Source organism: Salvelinus fontinalis, chromosome 4 (assembly GCF_029448725.1).
Source record: "Salvelinus fontinalis isolate EN_2023a chromosome 4, ASM2944872v1, whole genome shotgun sequence".
Taxonomy (NCBI): Eukaryota; Metazoa; Chordata; class Actinopteri; order Salmoniformes; family Salmonidae; genus Salvelinus; species Salvelinus fontinalis.
The window spans coordinates 32,219,139-32,246,415 of NC_074668.1; the positions used below are offsets into that span (position 1 = coordinate 32,219,139).

Here is a 27,277-nt window from a genome sequence, read left to right on the forward strand (position 1 = left end):
TGTTGACTCAGTGTTGTATATTTTGGCCAATCTCAGAAAAAGATGGATTTCCCACTGATCATCTTTTCTTTCATGTACAAATCTCCTTTGTCATTAACTTGCTCTCATTCGTCTCATCTCTTTCTCACGCTAGGCATACATTTACTGACACCTAATTGTTGTGCCTGTCAGGTTTTTCAGGGACATGTCTGTTATGCAATTTTGGAAAAATTAATTTTTTGGAATGTGAGGTTTTATTCAGTAGCCTTTAAAGATTAGCAATATATCTCACATGCTTCCTACTCATAGCTTGTGTATTTCTGCACAGAAGAAATATATATTTTTGGTTGGCTCTTTTGGAGATGGAAATGGGTATCTTTGGGAGGAGCAGTAGCAGAATGTGCCCCTGGTAGATAGCTAGTCTGAGGGTGGAGAGGAGAAGGATGGGGTTCTTCATTTCCTCTGCTTTGTGCTCTGGAATATAGGATGATGCCTCAAAGTATCAGAGCTGTCAATGTCTCATTAGAATTAATGGATTCCAGCTGTTACACAGGTCCTTTCTCCACCAACCAAACAATGAGTAGACCTGCCTGCACAATATGTTAGCACACAGTGTGCTCCACACAGCTTTTCATAACACAATCATTTGTCTAGTCTATTTAAAGTAAGACAATAAAATTGTGGGCTCTTCTGAGGCAAGTCCATAAGTCTTTAGAGAGAAATCTTTACTGAGTCTGTATATCACTGGCCACGAGCCATTTTCTTCAATCTGTTTGACTGCAAGCAGAAAAGCTGAGTCAAGTTCTACATTGGCAACACAAACGGTTTATTCATTACCTGATACAATGGAATTTAACAGTTAGATTTTCTGTAGCTTGACAACCATGTTAAGATCTTTGCTCACCAACTGCAGTGCAATCTTTTTGTCCGAATTCAGAAAAAATACACAATCCGATTTTGACACGCCAGCCAATACGTTTTTTTCGAAAACTTCGCATAACGCCACCAACACTGCTGCAGTCATTATCCGTGGCAATATATTGTTCAAAGTGGCTATGAGAGGATGCAGAATGAGAGAAAATTAAAATACTTCCGGACAAACAATATGCAACTGAAAATATTAGGATAGGCTATTCATGAAAGGAGCTTGGCTGCGATTCATTCAGTTAAAAGCAAAACTGGGAACTGTCGTCATTCCACGCACTTAAACTGACCATCATGATGCTTGCTGCCAATAGTTTTCTTTCTATCTGATTTAAAGAGGTGAAGTCCAGACAGGCTAGACCTATTTTAGGAAAACTCCTGAATGGACATGGATAATTAGCGAACTCATGCACGCACACCCACCCACCTAAACGGACCCGTCAATCAAAGCAGCCTGCAGCGCATACCACTTAGACACATAAGCAAATCACAGTTCTCCTTTCCCAAAAACAAAACATATGAAAAACATTGTCTTTAAATCCTTTTTGTAGGATATCAAAAACCACTCTACATTATAGGATAATGCTAAATCAATGTAGCCTATCATATAATTTGACGAAAGTTGTAAGGAGAAGATATCGAGACAGCTGTGATATAAGGCTATATGAGGATGAAATTGACAACCATTAGAAAATAGGAACACATGCACACAACCTGTCCATAGCCGTTGATCAATTTTAGTGAAGCAACGGGTGGTTATGTTGACACTAGGCCTACATTTTATTTTGAGTGAGTGCTTTATCTAAATCTTCGCAAAAACGTATTGATAAGGATAAACTCCAGCAGATATTTTTTGGTCTGTATTTTAGGGTTGTCTATATCACACTTTAGCAGGCCTATAATACATAGCCTAATATATAGGCTATATGAATGATTCGTTAAGTTAGAAGTTAATTAATATATTAACTCCGTCTTCACTGTTCCCTTCTTGCGCAATTCACGCATCTCTGCTGGCAAAGCCACTGTCACTCTCTTTCCCCTCTAGGTCTTGAACGAGTAACGTATAGATAGACAATGAACAGCAATATTGTTTAAATATATTTCAAGCTATTTTTATTATGCTCATTTTATTTTCGCAGGGGCGCGGACATTGACTCTAGGGGGTTAAACTGATAGGCCTATTTGAGAAGAGAAGCATCGATCGATCCTCTTGCTTGCTGAATGGCAATGAAATAGGTTACAGCGTTGGCAATGAACTGACGGAGAAGTTTTAATGGCGAGAGTGACGTGTAGCTCTGGTGTGATGTGATCACGTTGGCTAAATTGATACATTGCAGCATTGATTAATTGTAAACGCAAAAAACAGGCCCATATAAATGAATGAATTCACACAAAGAACACAGACCTGTCAGGGGTAGTGCAGTGGCAGTATCCCAGATAACAATTTCTATTGGTTAACAGTTTATTTTCACTTGCGAAAAGATGCAAAAATCGAACCTGGGCCAAAAATAAATAATTGACTGATTGCGGCAGGATATTTCGCAATTAGTGGGATAGGTGTCATAAACAAGACGTGCTGTATTCATTTTTTTCGTCTAAATTATTCAGCCAAAAATAAAGGGTTTGGTGAGAAAGGGCCTTTTAGTCTGTTTCATAACCACTAAATCAACGTGGCTTGTTTTACCCACATATACATTCTCATGTGAATGCCAGGTTAGGGCAGGCTCAACCTGTTATTACAAACCAGAAACTCCACCTGCATATGTTTGATTGACAGTAAATGGGTCTTTACCCGATCCTAAGAGTGTTTGAATGAGTCCTACGTTGAGTCTGATGTTTTTCTTTTTTTACTTCCTGCCTTATCAACTTCTTTGCATGTCCCCAGTGCAGCTCATTTATTTTGATTGTGATGCTGTGATCCGATATGCACTCTAGGTCTAAAGATAAAGTGTCAAGGGTGCAGATTAACAGTAATTGGCGCTGGGACTGTAGAAACATTTGCACTGATTCCTATAGCTTTTTTGAATATTCAGTACAGCAGCCGAGCCCACCACACCCTCAACTCCTGCCAACTGATGCTGTGCTGCTCTATCCTACTTTTCCTTTTAGTTTATTACACGAAAAGCTCAAACTTTTGAACCCCTCCCGCTGTGTCAGTCTTGGCACAGTGCTAACCTCTGATGTTAGCCATGCCTACCAAGCATGTCTGGGCCAAATAGTAAAACCAGGCCAACAATTAATAACACAGATTGTATGTTGGCATGGTGATGTTTCTACATTCCACCATATCTATTTGGTTTTGGTGTTTTTTTTCTTATCCTTTCTCTCCCTCCCTCCTTTCCCTTCTCAGGCTCAGTTTTAACATGGTAATAACAATATTCCTTGGGAGTTCTATATGTGTCTCTCAGCCATGTCCATGGCAGCAGTGAAGATCTCAGGGGACTTGCTCAGTAACCCACTGTGTGAACAGGACCAGGCTTTTCTGGAGTCCATGACTGCTCTGGACACAGCCATGAAGAGGATGGACTCCTTCACTCAGGAGAAGGTCCTGTCTGTGCTCTTCCTCAGCCTCACACCACAGCTGAGCCGTTCCCCTAGATTATTTTCCAGGTGGGGTGCAATTGCTAAAACCCCAGAGCAACATCTAGGTCAGGTCCTCTTGCATCGAAATTGTCTATTGAAACCAAAATATACAATATACTCTTCTAGGCAGGGGGCCAATAAACTGTATACTCTTTTAGGCAAGGGGCCTATACAATGGTAAAAGAAACACTCCCCCAGCCTAGCTTTCACAGCTCTACCTATGAGCATTTGATTCAGAATTCTGACAGGTATGCCTCATATGCTCCCCTCTCTTCAAACACTCAAACGGCTGAAACCAAAAAGGGTTTGGTTTTCCTAAGTGTATTTTCATCTTTGTCAATATTGTGTGAACGAGAAGAAAAAACTCACTCAGGATCTCTTTTCTTCTCTTGTCTTCTTTTGAGAGCGTCTCCAGCAGCACACTGGTCTATTAGCTGCTTGTCTTTGTCGAATATCAGAGAGCTGTAGATCGGATGCATTTGTGACTCACTAGTGTTTAAAATAACTCGTACTATGGAATAGCTTCACTTGGAAATGTCACAGGCTGTTTTAATGGGATTTGTTCTCTGCATGATCTTCCACAGTCTCTCTCTGTGAGGAATGCTGCTTCTGTTCTCAGCTCCTTTATATTATTTGCCATGTGTACATCACATATTTGATTAAAATCATCGCTGCAGGTAATCATAGGGATGGCATTGCATGTGCGTTTCTTCAGGGCATTGCACTGTGAGAGACATCTCTGTTAAGAGAGAGAAGTCAGTCAACTGGGAATCACACTGATCATCAAGAATGCAGAAAAACAAATATGTACAAGACCTGATTCTACTACAATTTTAGAAGAGTGCTTTTTCCATGAGTGTGCTTTGGACTGGTTTTCCCAGCGTCCTTTTATGTGTCTTGTGGCCTTACCTTGAGTAACAATGTCCCTCTCTGTACATATTCTGAAGATCTCTGTGAATTCCTTTCAAGCACTCAACAAGGCATTCAGGCATTCTTCCAGCAAAGACTGGACGTAAAACACACATTGTGCTCAGATCAAGTTTTACAGTAGCCATTTGGAATGACTGGACTAAGATGTGTGGTGACTGTGCTTGTGGTTCACAGCTTGTGACCTATGGTAGGTCTTTTCAAGAGTTTGGCTTGGTGGTCTGCCAAGAACAGTCCTTCCATTTTGACTGTATTTAAGATGAAATGTCTTCTCATTCTTCTGAAGATTGGAAATAAGTAACATTTTTACATCAGAACAAGAGTTATTCTCCCCTTAAAATCTGGAACCCTTGCAAAAGATGATGAGTAGTCAATATTCTCTACCCCATTTCTATGAAAATGTCCACGGCAAATGTATTTGTGATCATCCATTTTTAGTCTGCTTTTCTCTTTCCTTCTCCACTTCCCTCTTAGTTAAACAGTGAAGTGTAGTTAACATCTCTTACTGTTCTCCTCTGAGTCCTCTTCCCTCTGGCTATGCTAATAACCCTCATAACCTTCACCTCGGACAAATATGGGAGGCCAGCTCTGCACTACACAGCACTCATCTTGCTGGACTCTACTCGAGCTTTCGAAATCATCTCGAATCGGTTTTGAGCTGCTTTGAGTCATATGATCAGGAACAGCAAGATGTCTATGTGGTATTGTATTTTTACATCACTGGCATTTTGCAGGTCAGTAACAAAGGTGCAGGTTTGCTGTAAAGTGCGTAGGATTGGAGGCGTTGGCTGGCTCTATAGGGTATAATTTCCCTGCTTGGCTCCATGGCCATGGTCTGCTGGACAGTTCTCCAGCCAGGCAGCATGGAGCCAAGTATACCTTCTTACTTCTGGAAGTGAAGCAGTCATCATAAGTTAGAAAATACAAAAAACAAAATACATTATTCTCCATCATATTGAGCCTGGTAGTTAGGTGGCCTTCACAGTATTTTGACATGCAACCCTTCTGTTATCACAATTTGGTGCTTGAGTTTAGAGGCCTCCTTTTCAGACAGTCTCAGTCGACAAGATGTTTGACATGACCGTGTTCTGCTACAGTATATCTCTCTGAGCCGCATAGCTTGGCATTCGGTTAACTGGTTGAGAGCTGACGCACAAGCAAAGCATTTCTAGGCCCTTGGTTGGTCAGTTGGTTCAGTATTCTTTTGAATATCACCTCAGGAGTCCAGAGTTGTTAAAGCCCAACGCAGCTCACCAGAATCATACTCCACCAGCTCTCCCTCCAAGCTGGCTGTTCCTTCCTTCTGACGGCACCACCAACAACTCAACTGCTCAAGCAAAACAGACACAAAAGCAACCACCCTTTGCTCTCTTTGGTGTTGAGAGAAGATGTTCTGCCGCAGGGCTGTGAGTGAGAGAGCGAGCAGATAAAATGTGCAGGGATAATGAAGGCAGCAGTGGCCCAGGCCTGTGTGTTTATTTCTGGGGCTGAGGAGGGCGCACAGCCCCCCCGGCACACTGCTGCTGAAGCCGAGCCCCAGTGAAAATGGCGGCTGAGCAGTAGCGGATGCTCCGTTTGGAGGGATATTGATTTCCTCTGCGATCTGCGTGTATTTTTGGGAGGCCTGTGTGCCGGGATGGCCTCTGCCCCGTGACTCACTCACGGAGACTGCTGCTAGAGCGCCGGCCTCAGGCACTGCTGGCCTCAGTGGAATAGTCCTGCCCCCCCCCTCTGTGAGAAGGGGCAGAGGGTAGAGGGCACCAGCATGCTTAAGCAAATGTGCTGTTGTTGTTCTCCCCGCTTACTGCATGCACTCACCTCAGCAGCAGCGCAGCTCCAGACTTTTCTCTCCCAGGGAGGGGGGGATGGTGTGAATATGTAAAACAGAGGAAAATGTAAATTCCCATGTACTTATTTGTTATTGGTTCTCTTGTTTTCCCTCAAACCAAATTCATTCGTGTTATGTACTTGTTTTAGCGAAGCAGTGTTGATGTGTGTGTGTCTTCTCAGAGATGGTCAGGGCATTCAGAAAGCTCTGCTGTTTTACAGTATTTGTTTCTTATATTCTGTGATTGACTATCCTTCCAATAACTAGTGAGCAAGTAATTACTTGTACTAGGCTCACTGTTCATATGGAGCTGTCACTTCATGGAGTTGTCTTGACACTTTTATTTCTCATGAAATGTTCTTAGCGATGTTGTTCACTGGAGTTGTTTGCCAGGTTAACTTAGCGTTCTGTCAGAGATCTAGCATTCATTTTGACTGTGCATTATAAATGACACTGGACATGTTGTTAATTGTGTGCCAACTTCTATCGATGGGACTTTGGCGTCAGGGTTGGAGGCCTCAAGATGAGATGTCAATTTACTTCCATTTAACAAATTCCCCCTCTCTCCCTCCCTCTGTCGGCTCTGGCAACGAGAAGGAGAATGCAGGAAAATATAAACTGTTATTGTTAAAATGTTTGTTTGCAAAGAACTTTCATCTTGTAAAGCAACCCACCCTCCGCAGGATTTGAAATCAGTGGGGCTTTGCTTTCATGTCCGTCCCCTGACAGTTGTATCCTTTTGTATTGTTGAGCTCAATGAATATTCAGGGCTTTCTCCTCGGGGCTTGTGTACAATAAAACAGTCAACGTCACAAAAGTTTCTTTGCAACCCGCCTCACCTCCCTCCCCTCTGTTTTGAGTGCTCTGTTTGAAAATACACAATTGTTGATTGTTTGTGTGGAGGCATGGGACTTGGAGGAGCTATTATGTTCAACTTGATGTAATCCACTTTGACAACAAATTTTTATTCATAAAGACATTCATATTAAGAGAAGTACTGTATATATATTTTTTTATCTCTAACATTGACCCGTGTCTGTTCGTCCACAGGTGAACCAGATCTCGAAGACGGTGATCGATCCTCTTAAAAAGTATGTGTCTATCTAGACCTGCACCTCTCCCATTGTCCGCATGTTTTTAATACATCACAAGCCACAGCTGCTGTGTCTGTAGAGTGGGAAGGAGCGCACACACAAGGGGAGTTGGAACGTAGCATTAGCTCCAGAAGGCGCTGTAATAAAGCACAGCAGATAGTAAAACTGAACTGGACAGGGAATGGGGCTGCTGTGGTAGTGTGTCTGGAAGAAAGTTTAAAGTTTAATTCCCTATACTCGCCCCCGTCCGTCCGAGCACGCAGTGAGTGCTATTCCATTCCTGAAGCCTGGCCCTGACACACACACACACACACACACACACACACACACACACACACACACACACACACACACACACACACACACACAGAGAGTGCAGAGGCGGTAGAGGGAGTGGCCAGGCTTGGGAGCAGGGATCCCATCCGTCTTCCGTAGTGCTTGTTAAGGTCCTGCTTCCTCCTGCTGATCCCTCCCCCAGAGGCTGCTTTTTGGAGTGGGGTGTGTTTGAGAGAGAGATATTCAATGTGTTTGCTGTCTGGTGAATTTGTGTGTGTTTTAACTTTTTTGTTTATAACAAAATATCTGTCTGAAATTCCTGATCTTGTCATGTCAAACCCCTGGCAAAATTAACTTTGATGGAACATATGAATGCACTAGTTAGTGATTGTGTGCATGCACTATTTGTCTCCTCGTGTGTTCTGGTAGCAGAGCTGTGACAGGATGGAATGGTTCTAATTTCCTCTTCCTGGTGGGCGGCAGGCGGACGTGTGGGCAGGCTCTGAATATGGCAGAGGGCCCAGCTTCCTGGGCCAGGGGCAGGGGATTGGCTGGGGAGCAGGACTGTCTCAGGACAGTACACAAACATACACTGCATTGGACAAACACATTGTGGGAACGGCCTGGTTGATCTCTTAGGCATTCCTAGTTTTATTTTGAAAACTTTTATTTTGAAATGTATTTTTTTTACCCCTTTTTCTCCCCAATTTCGTGACAGCCTTGCGTTCCTATTTTTTTAAATTAGTTTTGCACTGTTGGTGGTAGGTGCTCTTGATTCAGCAGCCCTAGCGCTGGGAAGGCAAAATGTTCCCATTTTTAACTGAAGGTAGAACTCCGCCTACCCGGCAGGCCCAGAGAGCAAATCAAGTGCACCTATAGGCCCACCGCTGACCAATCAGATAGCTCAGATCACTGTGTCTGCACAGTTTCTTCGAGCCATAGACTGGGGAAAAAGCCTAGAACGCATAGCAAAGTTGATACTGTGATTTCAAAACTTAAAACCATGACTAGAGAGAGACTGAACGAATACAGCAAAGAGCTGCTGTTTTTGTGTAAGTTCATGTTTAAATTGTTATTCAGCACTGTCAACATTTTTGTTCAACACCTTTCTTTATTAGCCATAAAAATGCACATTATTGTCACGCCCTGACCTCAGAGATCCTTTTTATGTCTCTATTTTGGTTTGGTCAGGGCGTGAGTTGGGGTGGGCATTCTATGTTCTATGTTTTGTATTTCTTTGTTGTTTGGCCGGGTGTGGTTCTCAATCAGAGGCAGCTGTCTATCGTTGTCTCTGATTGAGAACCATACTTAGGTAGCTCTTGCCCACATGGGTTTTGTGGGTAGTTGTTTTCTGTCTTTGTGTCTGCACCAGACAGAACTGTTTCGTGTTGGTCTATTTTTGTTATTTTGTCTTAGTGTTCTGTTAAAATAAATATCATGAACACGTACCATGCTGCACCTTGGTCCGATCCTTCTCATTCCGACGACAATCGTTACAGTTATCCCTACTTCCACACGCTACAACCAGCACTGCAGCTGCAATTAATGAGTATAGCAAAAGTGTTCCGATAAGCCTGCATTGTTATTATTTGCAGCCTGTGTGTCTTTTTTAATATCAAGGAATATTTCACTTTCTCTGGTCATAGGAGTAACAACATGAATTGGTGCATGAGGCAGTGCGACTTGAGTTTCGCCATCAGCTGGAAGACTATGTCACCTTTTCTCAGCGGAGGGCGGAGGGATGGGTGAGAGGCAGCCTCAACGCTGCTCCCTCCATCCCTCCCTCCCCGACTGACCATCAGATGCAGGCCCATCAGTAAAAAAAAAGCAAATTATTAAGCTCACTCAGCTGTGCTTCACAAGTAATACAACAAATTATCCATTATCTGTGTGATCATATACCTAATTAAAAAATATTGATATAATTTCAAAATGGTCTGGGAAGAACAACATTGGCAGGGCAATTCAAGCATAGCCAATATGCAGTGATAATATTTGGGCCTATAGCCTACTGCACAAACCTCATTGCTACAGAACTGTTACATGCTTACATTTTTGAAGATGTGTTTTTTTTTTTTTTAAACCTGAGCGGTAGATCTCGGCTTGCATTTTAACTCGGAAAGTGATCTTGACTCAAAAGGTTGGTAACCACTATTTTAGGACGAGGAAAACAAGCCATCAGCCCTGTTGCATGTTTATGGCGTTGAAGCTCCGCATATTGTAATTAGCCATCAAAGTAGAGGACTGCTCTATTAAGCCACCATACATTAAGCTTCCATTAGAAATAAAATGCCATTAGTCCACCAGTAACAGAATGTTAATCATTGTTTCTGAAGTCTCAATAGTCTTGATGTTTTTGTGTCGATCTGTAAGAAAATGTGTGGAATCTTAAATAGAGCAGAGAATGGCTAGAGCCTGGACAGTGTTAATGGAGTTTTTTTTATTTGTCACTTCAATGGGCTGTGTACGTGCCAGAGTATGTGTATTCAAATTTAGGCTACACTTAGTTGGGTAATTAACACTCACTGTATTAGGACAAATATAAGCACCCACCAACATATCCAGGAAATGATGAGCATGAAAATATGCTCTCCCTTTCTCTGTCTCTCCCTTTCTCAGTCACTCCCTCTCTCCATTCAATTTAAGGGCTTTATTGGCATAGGGAACATATGTTGACATTGCCAAAGCAAGTGAACTAGATAATAAACAATAAAAGATTAACAGTAAACATTACACTTACAAAAGTTCCAAAATTAATAACGATATTTCAAATGTCATATGTCTATATACAGTGTTGTAATGATGTGCAAATAGTTAAAGTACAAAAGGGAAAATAAATAAACATTAAATATAGGTTGTATTTAAAATGGTATTTGTTCTTCATTGGTTGCCCTTTTCTTGTGGCAACAGGTCACAAACTGATTGTTTTCTAATTCTTTGTGGGTCTGTGTAATCTGAAGGAAATATGTCTCTCTAATATGGTCATACATTTGGCACGAGGTTAGGAAGTGTAGCTCAGTTTCCACCTCATTTTGTGGTAAGTGTGCACATACTGTAGCCTGTCTTTTCTTGAGAGCCAGGAGTGCCTTCGGCGGCCTTTCTCAATAGCAAGGCTATGCTCAGTGAGTCTGTACATAGTCAAATATTTCCTTCATTTTGGGTCAGTCACGTTGGTCAGGTATTCTGCCACGGTGTACTCTCTGTTTAGGGCCAAATGGAATTCTAGTTTGCTCAGTTTTTTTGTTGTTAATTCTTTCCAATGTGTCAAGTATCTTTTTGTTGTCTCATGATTTGGTTGGGTCGAATTGTGTTGCTGTCCTGGCTCTCTGTAGGGTCTGTTTGTGAACATAGTCCCAGGACCAGCTTGCTTAGGGGGCTCTTCACCAGGTTAATTTCTCTGTAGGTGATGGCTTTGTAATGGAAGGTTTGGGAATCGCTTCCTTTTAAGTGGTTGTAGAATCTAACGTCTCTTTTCAGAATTTTGATAATTAGCTGATATTGGCCTAATTCTGCTCTGCATGCATTATTTGGTGTTTTACGTTGTACACGGAGGATATTTAGCAGAATTCTGCTTACAGAGTCTCTATTTGGTGTTTGTCCCATTTTGTCAATTCTTGGTTGGTGAGCGGACCCCAGACCTCACAACCATAAAGGACTATAACTGATTCAAGTATTTTTGGCCAGATCCTAATTTGTATGTCGAATTTTATGTTCCTTTCGATGGTGTAGAAGGCCCTTCTTGCCTTGTCTATCAGATTGTTCACAGCTTTGTGGAAGTTACCTGTGGCGCTGATGTTTAGGCCGAGGTATGTATAGTTTTTTTGTGCGCTCTAGGGCAATGGTGTCTAGATGGAATTTGTATTTGTGTTCCTGGCAACTGGACATTTTTTGGAACACCATTATTTTTGTCTTACTGAGATTTACTGTCAGGGCCCAGGTCTGACAGAATCTGTGCAGAATATCTAGGTGCTGCTGTAGGCCCTACTTGGTTGGGGAGAGAAGCACCAGATCATCAGCAAACAGTAGTCATTTGACTTCAGATTCTAGTAGGGTGAGGCCGGGTGCTGCAGACTGTTCTAGTGCCCTCGCCAATTCGTTGATATATATGTTGAAGAGAGTGGGGCTTAAGCTGTCTCACCCCCGGCCCTGTGGAAAGAAATGTGTGTGTTTTTTGCCAATTGTAACCGCACACTTGTTGTTTGTGTACATGGATTTTATAATGTTGTATATTTTTGTATATCAGGCCCTCATGCCAAATTGAGTCGAAAGCTTTTTTGAAATCAACAAAGCATGAGAAGACTTTGCCTATGTTTTGGTTTGTTTGTCAATTAGGGTGTGCATGGTGAATACGTGGTCTGTCGTACAGTAAATTGGTAAAAAGTCAATTTTGACATTTGCTCAGTACATTGTTTTTGCTGAGGAAATGTACGAGTCTACTGTTAATGATGATGCAGAGGATTTTCCCAAGGGTGCTGTTGATGCATATCCCATGGTAGTTATTGGGGTCACTTTTGTGGATTGGGGTGATCAGTCCTTGGTTCCAAATATTGGGGAATATGCCAGACCTGAGGACGATGTTATGGAGTTTAAGTATAGCCAATTGGAAGTTGTGGTCTGTATATTTTATCATTTCATTTAGGATAACATCAACACCACATTCCTTTTGAGGTTGGAGGGTTTGTGTTTTGTCCTGTAGTTTAATTACACTCAATGTAATTGGATAATCCAGTCGGTTCTGGTAGTCTTTAATAGTTGATTCTAAGATTTGTATATGTTTTTGCTGTTTGTTCTTTGTTATAGAAGTGGTTTATCCATACATCTCCGTTTTGGATAGATAACTCTTTGTGTTGTTTGTTTAGAGTTTTCCAATTTTCCCAGAAGTGGTTAGATTATATGGATTCTTCAATTACATTGAGCTGATTTCTGACGTGCTGTTCCTTATTTTTCCGTAGTGTATTTCTGTATTGTTTTTGTGATTCACCATAGTGAAGGCGTAGGCTCAGGTCTTCTGGGTCTCTTATGTTTTTCGTTGGTTAGGTTTCTCAATTTCTTTCTGAGGTTTTTGCATTCTTCATCAAACCATTTGTCATTGTTGTTAATGTTCTTAGGTTGTCTGCTTGAAATGTTTAGATTTGATAGGGAAGCTGAGAGGTCAAATGTACTGTTTAGGTTTTCTACTGCCAAGTTTACACCTTCACTATTACAGTGAAATGTTTTGTCCAGGAAATTGTCTAGAATAGATTGAATTTGTTACCTAATTGTTTTTTGGTAGATTTCCACACTACTTTCCTTCCATCTATAGTTTTTTTTATATTATTCAGTTCCTTTGGCTTTGATGCCTCATGATTGAGCAAAGCTCCGTTCAAGTAGAGTGTGATTTTGCTGTGATCTGATAGGGGTGTCAGTGGGCTGACTTTGAATGCTCTAAGAGACTGGGTTGAGGTCAGTAATAAAGTAGTCTACAGTACTGCTGCCAAGAGATTAGCTATAGGTGTACTTATCATAGGAGTCCCCGCAAAGCCTACCATTGACTATGTACATACCCAGCGCCCGACACAGCTGCAGGAGTTGTGACCCGTTTTTGTTAGTTATGTTGTCGTAGTTGTGTCTAGTGGGGCATATGGCGGAGGGAATGCTATCACATCCCAGGTAGGTGTTTGTCCCCCTGTGCTGAGGGTGTCAATATCTCCCTAGGAGAGGTGGGTGTGGAGTCAGGCGCAGGAGAGCAAGAATTTCAAGAAGGGCGTTTTATTTACTGGTCCACCAACAAAACAGGTACAGGACCACAAAAGCAGCCACTAGAAAACAGGAACGCAGTCTTGTCGGAAACGGAGTAACACACTCCTCTACAAAACTAACGTGCGGGAAAAACAGTCCCGTGAAATAAACCTGCTTAACAGGGAAAAACACAACCCAAGCAAACGACAGTAACACAAACAATCCAAAAAACCTAGCGGGTAGGGCGAGATTAAATACCCCACTGATTAGCCTAAACTAGACACAGGTGAACACAAGACAGACAAAACCAAACTAAAAAGAAAAGGGATCGGTGGCAGCTTAGTAGGCCGGCGACGACGACCGCCGAGCACCGCCTGAACAGGGAGAGGAGTCACCTTCGACGGAAGTCGTGACAGAGGATGTCAGGTTCTTGTCCAGTTCTGGCATTTAGGTCGCCACAGACTAGTACATGTCCCTGGGCCTGGAAATTGTTGATCTCCCCATCTAGGATGGAGAAGCTGTCATCATTAAAGTATGGGGATTCTACTGGGGGATATAGCTAGCACACATGAGGACATTTTTCTCTTTTGAGATTAGAGGTCGACCGAATAATCGGAATGGCCGATTAATTGGGGCCGATTTAAAGTTTTCATAATAATCGGAAATCTGTATTTTTGGACACCGATTTGGCCGAATTATTATTATTATTATTATATATTTTTTTACACCTTTATTTAAATATTGCTGTTACATTGTACAACCTTCAATGTTATGTCATAATTATGTACAATTCTGGTAATTACGGTCTTTGTTAGAAATAAATAGACTACACACAGTTCGCAACGAGCCAGGCTGCCCAAACTGCTGCATATACCCTGACTGCTCGCACGGAACGCAAGAGAAGTGACACAATTTCCCTAATTATAAGAAACTCATGTTAGCAGGCAATATTAACTAAATATGCAGGTTTAAAAAATATATACTTGTGTATTGATTTTAAAGAAAGGCATTGATGTTTATGGTTAAGTTTGGTGTAACGACAGTGCTAAATCATCACCCGTTTGGCGAAGTAGGCTGTGATTCGATGAGAAATTAACAGGCACCGCATCGATTATATGCAATGCAGGACACGCTAGATAAACTAGTAATATCATTAATCGGTATCGGCTTTTTTTGGTCATCCAATAATCGGTATAGGTATCGGCGTTGAAAAATCATAATCGGTCGACCTCTAGTTGAGATAATGTCCTTATTAATTTCTAGCCAAGTGTAAAATGTTCCTGTTTTGACTAATTTAATAGAGTGGGTTAGGTCTGCTATATACCAAATTAGCATACCCCCTGAGTCTCTTCCCTATTTCACACCTGGTAGTTTGGTGGATGGGACTACCAGCTCTCTGTAATCTCCCTCCCTCTCTCTCTCTGTCCCTCTCTCTGTCCCTCTCTCTCTCTCTCTCTCTCTCTCTCTCTCTCTCTGTCCCTCTCTGTCTCTCTCTCCCAGCCGTGAATTCCATCGACTCAGGGGGGACAGTGAATGACATCAGGGTATTTATATGTAGGGATGGGCATTTGACATTCTTTGACTGTTCAAGTACCTGCAGGATTATTTTTTCAAGTACTCGAATGGAAAAGCAAATCTATTTTTAGAACTCAGGGCCGCAATGGAAAATAAAAATTGCACGTTTATCTATATGCCAACAGATCGCAACAATGCCTAATTTATCATAACCATTACAAATCCTAATTGCTAAATTGCCCCATATATATATTCTGTCAATAAAATGTTAATTAATTTATTGAAATCGTAATATCAACTGGTTATACACTGCTCAAAAAAATAAAGGGAACACTTAAACAACACAATGTAACTCCAAGTCAATCACACTTCTGTGAAATCAAACTGTCCACTTAGGAAGCAACACTGATTGACAATCAATTTCACATGCTGTTGTGCAAATGGAATAGACAAAACGTGGAAATTATAGGCAATTAGCAAGCAATTAGCATTTGTGGCCTGCTGGAGGTCATTTTGCAGGGCTTTGGCGGGGCTCCTCCTTGCACAAAGGCGGAGGTAGCGGTCCTGCTGCTGGGTTGTTGCCCTCCTACGGCCTCCTCCACGTCTCCTGATGTACTGGTCTGTCTCCTGGTAGCGAACCTTCTTGCCACAGCTCGCATTGATGTGCCATCCTGGATGAGCTGCACTACCTGAGCCACTTGTGTGGGTTGTAGACTCCGTCTCATGCTACCACTAGAGTGAAAGCACCGCCAGCATTCAAAAGTGACCAAAACATCAGTCAGGAAGCATAGGAACTGAGAAGTGGTCTGTGGTCACCACCTGCAGAACCACTCCTTTATTGGGGGTGTCTTGCTAATTGCCTATAATTTCCACCTTTTGTCTATTCCATTTGCACAACAGCATGTGAAATTTATTGTCAATCAGTGTTGCTTCCTAAGTGGACAGTTTGATTTCACAGAAGTGTGATTGACTTGGAGTTACATTGTGTTGTTTAAGTGTTCCCTTTATTTTTTTGAGCAGTGTATTACATTGTGGAACATAATCTTCAAAAAGGCAGTAACCTCAGCAGTGGTGCTTGCTTCTAGAAGCCTTGTTTAAAAATAAACAAAATGCCTTGTTTTTTATTTATTTAGCAGACAAGATGTTCTTATTTCTCGAGTCCTTATCATAGTCAAGACACGCCTATTTCATTGTAAAGAAATTGAATATAATGTAATAATTTTTGCCATGTAAAAAGTTGCCATTGTGAAGTAATTCACGTCTCGTGCCTGGAACAGTTATTCTCAAAGAGGGATCATTTGAAACCTGGGTCAATTTGGCAAGTTGAAATATATATTTTCGACATACTGATGTTCGATTTAGTTTATTCTGCCTGTTCTTTGGAATTTAAGTGGATGAACAATTCCACATTGAACATTGTATGGTGATGAATTACAGCCACGACATCAGTTTGGTGAGTAGGCCTATGCTCAATGATTCTGATGAAAGTAGGCTCTTTGTCTTTATCAAACTATTTTTGCAATTTTCAGTGTGCAACTTGTCAATGTTTAGGGGGGTTATAGCCTAGAGCCCTAGGCTAACCAATTCTAAATGGCACTAGCAAGTCGCAAAGTAGCATAAGCGAGAAATAGACAGGACGCAAATATTCCAAAACTGCAGCTCGTTGGAACACATATTTTCCTACTTCAATCAAACAGTCCATTTTGAATTTGACACTTGACAAGGAACATATCTTGTGAATCCCATCAGATTTGTTTTATAGACATGTATTTCTGTAAGCCAAAGGAGCTTGTGTGCGCACTCAGCACGCGTGTGTGGCGGGAGGAGTCAGAATGCCATTGAGAGAATGAGATATGGAGGTGAAAGGGAATTTAAGGAGAACAGTGTGATGCTTTACTTGTTTTATTTTTTGTTGTTCCTCGGAAAGGCGCATGTACAAATGGAACATTAGAGTCAAAGCAAATTACCGTTGTCTTCAAGACAAAATGTCACTTTCCCATTCTGGCAGCCACAAAGCACATTCCACCAAATAGTTTTACAGTATTTAAAAAAAAAAAGTGGTCTCTGATTAAAGATCGAGCTTTGATGTGCGTTTGAGGACTCGATTACTCATGCTCATACCTAAGGGGGAGTGAGTGGGTATGAGGCCTCCTATCCTAATCCTTTCTGCTTTGTTGCTCTTTTAGGTGAGACAGAAGGCAGCCCTGTTGTAAGACCTGGGGTTGGGGGAAGAAAGTGACTGCCCCTGACACTATGGTTCATTTAGTCTACTTTGGGAGTTACTCAAGGTGCTGTTTTGTTTTCTGTCACTGTCAGATTGAAGCAATTAGATGTGTTTTACGAGGGTGTCTCAAAATTATGTAGCCTATAAACTAGCCTACATTTTAGTTCACAATCACAGAAATGTTTTTTTTATTTAAGTTATTCTAGAAAAAAAATTCTGCTCTTGCCTGATAGCTGACCCTGTAAAACAACACATTTCACTGCACCTATCTGGTGAATGTGACAATAAAAACATATATATTTTTTTAAATATCTGGTGTATCAGGTATCTAGCTTGCGTGAGTCGTCCTCTCACTTTCGATCAACAGAGACAAAGCATCAGGCATGTTGCGGCAGAGCAAACCTTCCCTATCAAAACAGAGGTTCTGCTGGCACTCTAGCCTTCACACAACACTTAGCCTACAGTGACTTTGTATTTTCATTACGCATAAATAATGCCTTATGTGATTGCGTAAACTTGGCTTTCACAGGGTTACTTCCTCATTTCATAGACAATGAGACATGGAAGGTGAACATGTTCTTAGAGAGGCCTTTTGTCATGTGACAGTGTTCAGTGGACCGGTCAGTCAACCTGCCAGACTACTGTCTCTGCTCCGGCAGGGCTGGTTGGTCCAGACTCGGGCTGGTTGGTCCAGACTCAGGCTTGTCTGGCTGGCTGTCTGGTTGTGTAGGTCCGGCTGTGGATCAACTTGTCATAAACAAGCTCTCGTCCAGCTGCTTTTTCCATCCAGCCAGCCACCACACCCTGACTGACCTGTCACACAGACAGTGGTGGTGCGCCCTTCGACCAGCAGAGCTTAGGCCTAGACGAGGCCGGATTAAATATAGGCTGGTCTGGAGCTAACTGGTCAGTATGTGGAAGTCAGACCAGAGACATCTAGGGAAATGTCCAGCCCAGCCAGCGATCCCAAACTATCATTACGCAGTGTGTACAGTGACCTTCTAACACAGCCACTGTCACTCCTCTACATGTCACAGTTACAGCTGAGTCAGCCAGGCTCCCACAGAGCTCCTCTTTAGATAGTCTGAGCACAACAGACACATTAGCATCCTCTAGGTATGACAGCATTAGAACAGTGACCTCCTAATATCGGCTCACACAGGTGTTCTCTCAGTCCACATCATTAAGAGAAAGGAAGTGGTGGTCCTGCTGACTGTCAGGATACCTCCTATCTACAATGTGATCATGTGTGAGTGACCCAGATGTTATCATTACTACTCTATTGTGATGTAGTCTGAAGTGAGAGCATCTGATCACATGGCACCTCATGATGCCGTGCAGAGGTGGTGTGAAGTGAGGTGCTCTGGAGGAGGAGAATGCGGTCAGCCTTTATGTCTTTAATGAGTCAGTGTGGTGTGTATTGTTGTCATGGGCCAATGGAATCGTGTCGGAGTGCATTCGTGCTTAGGGGGGCGGTTGTGTAATTCCCTGGCACTTGAAGTATGTGTACACTACACTGGAGCAAGAGACAGATCGTAAATTACTAGAGGAAGGCATCCACCCAGCCTGGCTGCCTGCCGTAAACTGGGCCAAAGTGTTGTTTTATAAATAGAGGGAGAGCGTGGGTCGTGGGGCTGGGCTCTGTGACGTCGCCAGAACGATACAGGGCCGCTCCCTTCTCAACTTCCTGTGGGAAACAATCCACAGCTTGTCTTAGGCTGAGCCCAGGTCACGTCACGCTGCCCAACTCCCCCCACCCCAGCTGGCCACCCCCTCACAGGGCTTATTCTACTCTTTGTTGAGGCAGACTGGATTTCGCAACCTCATGTCAGGTCCATTGTGGATTCCCCTCACCTGTGGTATATTAAGAAGAGGACCAGGAGAATTGGCTCATTGTTTGAGGAAAAAATGAATCACTGGCACACTTTACACTAGTGAGAGTAGCAGACGTTCAAGGAACTAGGCTATAGCTAGCTGCAGCCTGTATGGAATCCTCCCAGATGAATCATAGAAAAACAAAGCATTGTCATCAGGTTATGAAATTTAGACCTGGGTAAATAAACATGCATGGTGGATGTGACACCTGACTTACTGTGCCTATATAGAATCATACAAAGTACATTAAAGTGCTCTCAAATGTGTGAAAATCCAGGTGTCTAGTTAGACATCTCCACCATTGACTTGATGGTTAGTCTATAATGGTAAGATTTTCTGACTAAACAGGTTTGCAACTGTTTTAGTTTTCTAGTTTGGAAAATGTAAATCTTTTGCAAATTAAGTGGTGTAGCTGCGTTTCTGTACTGTATTTCCCATAAAATCAGAACGTACAGAACCAGCGTGTTGGAGCAAAGTAAGTCCCAGGATGAGGCACGGACTCCTGTTGCTAAGTTACAAATGTGTTTCCTATTTTTAGTACCTGAGACAAGGATTCTCTCGGAAAGATTGTATTTTCATTTGGAATAAAATCATTGAAACCAAATGAATTGTTTCATGCCATTTGCACTATAGTAGTTAAATAAACATTGGTGTTGGTTTGACCGAAAATTGGCCTCCTTGGTTGTTTGAAAGTGACTCCAGTCTACACTAAGATGTCTCCTACTTGAGAACACTTTTCTGTGCTGCATGCTATCGATCCACGAGATCTCACATGAGCACTTCAACAAGTTGTCAGTGGTTTAGAGAAAGCTTATTCTTGTTTAGTTTACTTTCGATTTTAAAGTGCAATACTTTTTTCAATGCACATGTTTATCATTTTAAGACAACACCGTAGGTTCATTTTCGCATTATTTGTTTAGATTTATTGGTCTGAATTGCGGACACATTGCAATATGTAGGAAGTTTCATTCAGATTGTCAATAGGCAGCTGTTCCTCTGACAGGCTCTTGTCTGTATGTCCATGTACACAGAGCAATGTCATGTCTCGTTATGTCCACATCTCAGGTACAAAGCAGTCACTTTGGCTGTTTGGTATCTGTCGCTCTGTCTCTCTGTGTCTCAAGGTCTGCCTCTGTGTGTCAGGTCTGATTCACTGTGTCTCTGTCTGTGCGCCTCAGGTACAGCAGTGTGTTCCCCAGCCTCAACATGGCTGTGAAACGAAGGGAGCAGGCTCTACAGGACTACAAGAGGTTACAGTCCAAAGTAGAGAAGTATGAGGAGAAGGAGAAGACGGGCCGGGCCCCACCATGGTCAAAATGCACCAGGTACGCTGCTCTTTCAATGTAACGGAACAGTGCTAACAGCTTCTGCTGGTACGTGTTGCCACTCCATCTCTCTGTTGGGCAATAGAAATCCTAGTATGATGTTAGTGTGTTCAATACAATCAAGAAGTGAACAAGGTACAAATGTTGACTGGCTGTGAACAAAAATAGTTGAGCGCAATGCATACTGTACATGTGCTCTCTGTTCACCCACACAAGCTACCAGGCTCTCAAGTATAGCCTTTAGAAAAGACACTGCTGCACATATACAGGCACGTAATTGAGTATTGTAGACACACTCACAGAGACCTCTTTAGTAGCACACACACATTCACAGATATCAATGCAGCGCTGCCTGGGCTCACACCCTCACATGGCTGCCCACCCACACACATTGAGAAAAGCATTGTCAGGGACACAAAGCCTAAACAGGCCCCCTATCTCCTTGGTCTTTGAATCCCACAGCTCTTAGAGAAATGATCTTGACAAAACACTACCACACCATTTTAACAGAATCACTAAGGACGGACACACAGAGTAGATTCTCCAGATAAACATTAGTGCTCACAGGTGATGCTGTTACACCCCCCAAACCCCCCCCCCCCCCCCCCACGAACATACACACACATCATGCACTCTAAATCATACATATTCGTTGAGATATCATTTCTTTATGCCCACCAATAGACTACGTACTAATACATCACACATCCTGATCAGCGGTGGTGTGGTCTGCACACAGCCAAGTCTTCCCACATAACCCACTCCTCTTCACTTGTGGTCGTGATTAGTCTTTTTCTTTTTTTCTCTATTGTTCTGCGTCAGAACACATTTTCATTCTCCTATTGTTTTTCATGGTTATTGACAGATGACATTCCTGAGAACGTAGCTGGAATGTGATTGTTGAGACTCCATAGTGATGATGAGGTGTGCTTTGTTGGAAGTGTTGACCTGTCTTCTGTTTGCCCCTGGCCAGACCAGGGAGGAGCTGAGACCAGTCAGGGAGGACTTTGAAGCCAAGAACAAGCAGCTGCTGGACGAGATGCCCAAGTTCTACCACAGCCGCATCGACTACTTTCAGCCCAGCTTTGAGGCACTCATCCGGGCACAGGTGAGCTAGTGTGGCTGGGTGCACACATACCCAGTTTAACTCCCGTGAGCCATCTTTGTAATGCATACATACGTGCACAGTTATTAATTATTAGGCCTAGGTATGTATGAGCATTCAGTTGATACACAAAACATGTTCACATCTGTCCAATCCCAGGCCAAAAAGTTTCCAATGGGTTTTATTCGTCATTTTAGTATATTGTTGATCTGTAGTGTTGTGTTGCCCCCAGCTGTCTGTTGACCAACAGCAGAGAGAGTGGTAGTGGAGTGGAGAGAGAGAGAGTGTAATCCTCCCTGTCTCCCTCCACCACCTTAATGTGATTAACCCCCCACGCCTCCCTGATTAGCCCAGGAGGCCCAGGTCTGTCCGTCTATCTGTCTGGCTCCAGCCCCTCTAACCCGCGAGCCCGTCTCGCTTTAACCAGCCCAGCAGCTGTGCTGGGCACCCGCAACTGTCGCCCACGCCTACCCCCCGCACCCCACCCCAGCCATGTCATTTCCTTTTTGGGATAGAGACTGGCACACGCCTAATCAGATTGAGTAGTGGCCACGTCACTAGGCCAGGCTGGCACCCCACCCCCAAACACACTGACAGACCGACAGCTGCCTATCAGACTCAAACAACATTTTGTCATTGATACTACCAGGCAAGCCCAGAGGGGGTTCAAAGGAAGTTGATATTTGCGCCCTTTGATCTATCCATAGTTCTGTCTTCCGTGACAGAGTTCTTTACTTTCTCTGTGTTTCTGTTAGATTACAACAAGGGCGTAGGCTTGTATGTGATGACTGTTACTGGAAGACTGGAAGTGAATGGATCCCTCCTGGGTTGTCTGAGTAAAGACAGACTTGTGTAACAGTAACGTAGCCTGATCTTCACAGCTCAGGAGATGGTGTCACTGGAGGCAGTCTGAATAAACTTGGCAGCTCCCATTAGGTCTCTGGTAATCTTGTTAACTGATCAGGATTATCTCCTCCATAGTAGCTCTGTAATGTAACACTGGACATCACTGAGTCATTATCTCTCCCTAGAATGATGATTATAGAAACATGGACCCAATGCCCTATAAGATAAGGATTTAATAGAGACAGGTTGTGGATATAAAATTATTGGGTGAAGATTTTGGGCCTTCCCACTGTTAGTGTCCATTTTTCAGTGCTCTGTCCTCTATGGACATTGGTGCAGGTCTGTACTCAGTCATCTGCAAAGAATGACTTGAAACAGTAATGAGGGCCCTCTGAAGGATAAGCGCTGATGACTCAAATTCAAAAGCTCATCTCTAACTCCAGAACACTGTGAATGGAGGCGGGGTGGGGGGGGGTGCAGTTGGGCCAGAGCGACAGACTCCAGTGCTGGGCTGGTCTAAACACCCACTCCTCCAACACAGCCGCTCCTGGGTGGTCAGTCAGCACAGCAGCCCATGCACGGTCTGGACTCCCACTCCCCCTCTTTTCTCTCCCCCGGACCTGCTCCATGGCTCCCAGGGCGCCCTCACAATGCCTCCCTTTGTTCTGAGGCTCTAGCACCACTAGCAGGAGTTTCATGAAACGGCTATGAATGGGACGCAATGCTCTGCTGTGATCGGATGTGCCTGTCCACCTGTACGGATGCTGGATAATTGAGACATTGTCTGAGTGTGGATTCCCTGTGGTTGTTCTTGGTTAGGGTGTTCTGTACTGCTTGTACTAGCAGAAAGAAATGTGTGCTTTTGACACGCTACTGTCATAATGATTTAGTTATATTGCACTTCTGAGGCAATTGATAGATCAGATTGATAGAGATGGGATCTTATTGGATGCCAAATTTTTTCTCTCACGTACTGTATGTTTTTGAAATATTGTTAGTGAAATAAAGAGTTGAGGTCAGAGGAGGTAATATAAACCATTATGAATTTGGCCATTGGCTCCTTTTCATAGGTGGTCCATGGAGTTTATGGCACATGATTACTGGGCTAATTGTAGAGACCGGATGACATAAAGGATGTTCACCCCAGACCGGACACAGTGATCTGGTGTACATTATAACTGACATGTATCCCATAGCTTTTTCACCAAGCCACTTTTTAAATGAAAAATATCCGCTTTGCCCCCACATACACTGGTAACCCAATACTCATGGCCCACTCATGTGGTCTAGGTGACAGAGTTCGGTATAAACACAGAGGCTTTTCAAACTGGGTTCCTCTTCCGGTTAGTCACTGGGTATACCAACTAGCTTCTGTTAATATAACTGGACTGAAGCCGGCACACGTCCTGTGGAATAGACATTTGGATAGTTAATCACAGTTCAAATGTAATTAGTTGAAAATGGCTACATGATAATTTCTCTACCAGCATGCATCCTGTGACAAATCTCTTATAGTTGCATGTGGTTTCGTCTTCTCCCTGCCCAAGAGAGAGATCTTCATTTTCCTATCTGAAATGGCCTGTCTCTCTATTCTTCAATGACTTGATCTGCCAGCAGCTCTTCTTTTATTCCAGCCTCTATGCAGAACACACGTGTGCATTTACAAATAAGTCCGAAATGCCCCCTAAAGTGCACTGTAGCGTATGCATCGCTGCATGAATAAATATTGAAATGTGTGTGGGTTTCAAGGGGTTGTATTTCCCAGTACTTTCATTCTCTGCCCACTCCTCTGGAGTCTTGTAATGTGATTAAAGTCTATTAATCATCAAAGCATCTCTCCTGGGATCCTGACTCATGAACTGGGGGAAGAAGCAGGGGTGGGATGTGTCAAGAAAGCTTTCAGCGAACACTCTCTATCTCATGTTCAGATTGGAAGAGAAAAGGCAGGGTCACTACCCACTGAAGAGCTGGGGTTTGGGCTTTGTTTTAGTTGTTTGATTTCTACGGGCTCGCTCCTTTACTTCTGAATGGCTTCTCATTAGTGGAGGTGAAGGGCTATAGGACCATGAGCCTCTGCATGTTGTAAGTAAACTGTGGCTAGATTGTGGGGGTGGACTGGGCAGGGTTCTGATTTGAACTTTAACTGCTCTCTTTCCGTAAGACCCTCATCGTCTTAAAGTTTTCCACCTCAGTAAATTCACCATTCTCTTTCCTTCTCTCTTTCAGGTGGTGTACTTCACGGAGATGCACAATATTTTCAGTGAGTTGACGGATCAGATGGACCAGGCAGGGCTGACTGATGAGCAGAGTGAGAGGGAGAATGAAGCCAAGCTGAGTGAGCTGCGTGCTCTGTCCATTGTCGCTGATGACTGAGAGGGGGTTAGAACACCAAGGAGGGGAAGGGCTCGCTCTATACCTCTGGCCTTGACTCCTTTCAAACCTCAGTGAATGGATTGCTCTTCAGGATCCTTCTCAATGTGCAAATGGACAGCTTTGGTCATATCCTAATCATCAACTGGTTTCTTGCACTCATCTTCCCACCTCTCTCAAATCTCTTATCTGACCCTTTCCTCACATCTAAAGAAACACTGATAGCAACTCAAAGCATTTTAACTGCCACCAAGCCATCAGCCAAGTGCTATTATCATAAGCCAATATGTATATATTTTTTAAATGATGGAATGAAACCGTTCTAAGAACTCATTTGTGGGTCACACCGTAGAATTACACATAGAACTATAGATGTATAGGATATCCGTGGATCACACTTTCTTCTCAAAGCTGCATACTCGTTTATGATCATTTTGAGTTTTGTAATCTTTTCCAAATCAAGGTACGTACCAATACGGAATTTATTGTAACAAATTGGTAGTACTGTATTGAACACTAGTATTTAAATGTTATCGGACTAGAGGATGAAGTGTAGGTCAGAAAGCTACATTAATTTGAATCTCTGTATTTCTCCCTCCCTCAGTGTTTATGCACAGTGATCTAGCCTGTGCATTGTGGACCGGAAGCTTATTTGTTGGGGTAAAAAAATATATATATTGAAAGTAGTATTTAACACTAGCCACTCCAGCTTCCCAGCTATTGATATATGTCAAACTCTTTCATCTTCAGACCTCTGATGGTGGCTGTATAAAAGGTGTCCAAATGTTTTTGTCTGTTCCCTAATCTTCCCCTACTTCTGAAAAGGAGAATCTGACAGTCTTAGACTGAGTCCTTATACCCTTCTCTTGTTCTTCTTCACGTACAGTAGGTTTACAAGTCAAGCTAGAGTACTTGCCTTCCAAAAGCAACGCTCTTGCTCCCTCTAGTGACACTTACTGTTCATTGTTCCCATAGCTTTCCTTCATTTGACTGTTATCGAAGTGGTTCTTTGTTCCATTGTTTGTCCTCAGTTTTATTTGTGCAAACAGATTAATTATTGATTTAAACTCTCCAGTAAATGTTCCTAATGTCTATCAGTTATTGCCTAAGGTGAGGTCATGGCATATGATTTAAGTACATCACCTAACTATTATACCCACCTTGGTTGCATATTTATTAATGAAAAATGCTTCTGATTGAGGATGAAATTGTTCCTTAGAATTCTCTCAAAACATGACAAATTGACTCTTTTTATATGAACAATGCAATGAATGTGTCTTTTATTTGTGGACAGCAATGTACAAAATGCATTCTTGACTAAATGTATATTATAACATTTTTTAGCTTATCCAAAACATAGTTCTAGTTCAATTTAATTACCATTATTATTGAGTGAGAAACATGACTTGTAATCTGTTTCTTTAATGTTAATGGTTTTTATTAAGCTGTTTTATTTTAGCTCTATTACTTACCATCCTGTTTAGACAGTTTTTGGTGAAGCTTTTTCCATTGTCATTTTGTATGAACAACCATGCAATAAATGGATGCAAGAAGAGTCTCCTTCAGTGATCTGCCTTGTCATACATTTCAACTAAATGAAATTGACTGACGATAATCATCAGTTTCTTTATTAAGGAACATACAATAATATTTCTACATTGTTGGGAATTAGTCAAAATAGTGCCCAGTGAACATATTTCATCAATATTCAGTTTAAAATGTACTTCCCATTTACAAATTCACTATTTAATGGCAACTGCATAAAGATTCTCCAGTACTTTTGTATAATTTCTTGCCAGTAGTTTTAAAAATAGTCCCCGAAATTGATTTATGCCATATGTGCACCACGTCATTGCGCTTTCTCGGGCTCTACTGTGTATGCACCTTTCTAGCGGTCACCCAAATGGCGAGGGGTCGAAGCTCATTGGCTACATCTTGAATTGCTAGGGGCTGGCCCATGTGGGGGAAAATGACAGCACAATCCCTTTCAAACTAAGGATGTAGTGGCTAATTGAGAAGATGGTAATTCTGCTCGTAGCTTATGAATGTATGAACTATACATTGACACACCCAGCCCAAAGCGTGAGGTTTAAAAAAAGTTTTGGAGCATGTCTTTAAGGGTAATGTTTCAGTTGAATCCCTTATATAACTTTGGAGAAAGGACAGTGGTCAGTAAATGGGAATGATTTACTGCAGATATCTTGTTCAAAGATACTGTATCTCAGACACAGCTTCACTGAGAACACTAAATCATCTCTAGAATCAGAGAATACACACGTGAATATGAATTAATTTGCACTGTAAGAAACCGCTTTCCCGAGGTTTAGATGCTACGTATTGGTCAGAAGGATGGAAGTGTGGTCCAGGGGGGCAATATCAGGCTCACCTAATGTCTACTTACCCACTTTCTCTACCACTTAAAAAAATAATTACATGGCCAGGTTTTCTGCAAGGGAAAAAATTGTTTGGTCCCATTTAATGTTGTTGTTCCTACTGTCTATGATATGCAAACAATGAAAATACATTTGACATACTGACGTATGTACAAAAATCTAAAAAGTATGGAATCCCCTGAAAACCGTACCAATTGTGTTTGATAGTATTGAGCGGTGTACTGTAGGAATAACCTCTATTGGCTTGGCTACATGCTCAGTTTTTAGTACTATAGTGAGATACAACAAACTGCAT

General features: G+C 42.4%; 1 pseudogene; it reads left to right on the forward strand.

The window, feature by feature from the left end:
• Positions 1-26,147, forward strand: LOC129853549 (bridging integrator 3-like; annotated as a pseudogene).
• The last annotated feature ends 1,130 nt before the right edge of the window (positions 26,148-27,277 follow it).